The sequence below is a fragment of the Hyla sarda genome, unplaced genomic scaffold (genome assembly GCF_029499605.1).
Source record: "Hyla sarda isolate aHylSar1 unplaced genomic scaffold, aHylSar1.hap1 scaffold_236, whole genome shotgun sequence".
In the NCBI taxonomy this organism is placed as follows: domain Eukaryota; kingdom Metazoa; phylum Chordata; class Amphibia; order Anura; family Hylidae; genus Hyla; species Hyla sarda.
Genome location: NW_026609043.1, coordinates 377501 through 380232, shown reverse-complemented (window position 1 = coordinate 380232; position 2732 = coordinate 377501).

Sequence of the window (2732 nt, the reverse complement as noted above, 5' to 3'; positions counted from 1 at the left end):
TGATAATGTTAGGGGTTGTCGGGGTGACAGATTTTGGGGTGTTGTCGGGGTGACAGATTTTGGGGTGTTGCCGGGGTGATAATGTTAGGGGTGTTGTCGGGGTGACAGATTTTGGGGTGTTTTGCTGGGGTGATAATGTTAGGGGTGTTGTCGGGGTGACAGATTTTGGGGTGTTGTCGGGGTGACAGATTTTGTGGTGTTGCCGGGGTGATAATGTTAGGGGTGTTGTCGGGATGACAGATTTTGGGGTGTTGCCGGGGTGATAATGTTAGGGGTGTTGTCGGGGTGACAGATTTTGGGGTGTTGTCGGGGTGACAGATTTTGGGGTGTTGTCGGGGTGACAGATTTTGGGGTGTTGCCGGGGTGATAATGTTAGGGGTGTTGTCGGGGTGACAGATTTTGGGGTGTTGCCGGGGTGATAATGTTACGGGTGTTGTCGGGGTGACAGATTTTGGGGTGTTGCCGGGGTGATAATGTTAGGGGTGTTGTCGGGGTGACAGATTTTGGGGTGTTGTCGGGGTGACAGATTTTGGGGTGTTGTCGGGGTGACAGATTTTGGGGTGTTGTCGGGGTGACAGATTTTGGGGTGTTGCCGGGGTGATAATGTTAGGGGTGTTGTCGGGGTGACAGATTTTGGGGTGTTGTCGGGGTGACAGATTTTGTGGTGTTGCCGGGGTGATAATGTTAGGGGTGTTGTCGGGGTGACAGATTTTGTGGTGTTGCCGGGGTGATAATGTTAGGGGTGTTGTCGGGGTGACAGATTTTGGGGTGTTGCCGGGGTGATAATGTTAGGGGTGTTGTCGGGGTGACAGATTTTGGGGTGTTGTCGGGGTGACAGATTTTGGGGTGTTGTCGGGGTGACAGATTTTGTGGTGTTGCCGGGGTGATAATGTTAGGGGTGTTGTCGGGGTGACAGATTTTGGGGTGTTGCCGGGGTGACAGATTTTGGGGTGTTGTCGGGGTGACAGATTTTGTGGTGTTGCCGGGGTGATAATGTTAGGGGTGTTGTCGGGGTGACAGATTTTGGGGTGTTGCCGGGGTGATAATGTTAGGGGTTGTCGGGGTGACAGATTTTGGGGTGTTGTCGGGGTGACAGATTTTGGGGTGTTGCCGGGGTGATAATGTTAGGGGTGTTGTCGGGGTGACAGATTTTGGGGTGTTGCCGGGGTGATAATGTTAGGGGTGTTGTCGGGGTGACAGATTTTGGGGTGTTGTCGGGGTGACAGATTTTGGGGTGTTGTCGGGGTGACAGATTTTGTGGTGTTGCCGGGGTGATAATGTTAGGGGTGTTGTCGGGGTGACAGATTTTGGGGTGTTGTCGGGGTGACAGATTTTGGGGTGTTGTCGGGGTGACAGATTTTGTGGTGTTGCCGGGGTGATAATGTTAGGGGTGTTGTCGGGGTGACAGATTTTGGGGTGTTGCCGGGGTGATAATGTTAGGGGTTGTCGGGGTGACAGATTTTGGGGTGTTGTCGGGGTGACAGATTTTGGGGTGTTGCCGGGGTGATAATGTTAGGGGTGTTGTCGGGGTGACAGATTTTGGGGTGTTGCCGGGGTGATAATGTTAGGGGTGTTGTCGGGGTGACAGATTTTGGGGTGTTGTCGGGGTGACAGATTTTGGGGTGTTGTCGGGGTGACAGATTTTGTGGTGTTGCCGGGGTGATAATGTTAGGGGTGTTGTCGGGATGACAGATTTTGGGGTGTTGCCGGGGTGATAATGTTAGGGGTGTTGTCGGGGTGACAGATTTTGGGGTGTTGTCGGGGTGACAGATTTTGGGGTGTTGTCGGGGTGACAGATTTTGGGGTGTTGCCGGGGTGATAATGTTAGGGGTGTTGTCGGGGTGACAGATTTTGGGGTGTTGCCGGGGTGATAATGTTACGGGTGTTGTCGGGGTGACAGATTTTGGGGTGTTGCCGGGGTGATAATGTTAGGGGTGTTGTCGGGGTGACAGATTTTGGGGTGTTGTCGGGGTGACAGATTTTGGGGTGTTGTCGGGGTGACAGATTTTGGGGTGTTGCCGGGGTGATAATGTTACGGGTGTTGTCGGGGTGACAGATTTTGGGGTGTTGTCAGGGTGACAGATTTTGGGGTGTTGTCGGGGTGACAGATTTTGGGGTGTTGCCGGGGTGATAATGTTAGGGGTGTTGTCGGGGTGACAGATTTTGGGGTGTTGCCGGGGTGATAATGTTAGGGGTGTTGTCGGGGTGACAGATTTTGGGGTGTTGCCGGGGTGATAATGTTAGGGGTGTTGTCGGGGTGACAGATTTTGGGGTGTTGCCGGGGTGATAATGTTAGGGGTGTTGTCGGGGTGACAGATTTTGTGGTGTTGCCGGGGTGATAATGTTAGGGGTGTTGTCGGGATGACAGATTTTGGGGTGTTGCCGGGGTGATAATGTTAGGGGTGTTGTCGGGGTGACAGATTTTGGGGTGTTGTCGGGGTGACAGATTTTGGGGTGTTGTCGGGGTGACAGATTTTGGGGTGTTGCCGGGGTGATAATGTTAGGGGTGTTGTCGGGGTGACAGATTTTGGGGTGTTGTCGGGGTGACAGATTTTGGGGTGTTGTCGGGGTGACAGATTTTGGGGTGTTGTCGGGGTGACAGATTTTGGGGTGTTGCCGGGGTGATAATGTTAGGGGTGTTGTCGGGGTGACAGATTTTGGGGTGTTGTCGGGGTGACAGATTTTGTGGTGTTGCCGGGGTGATAATGTTAGGGGTGTTGTCGGGGTGACAG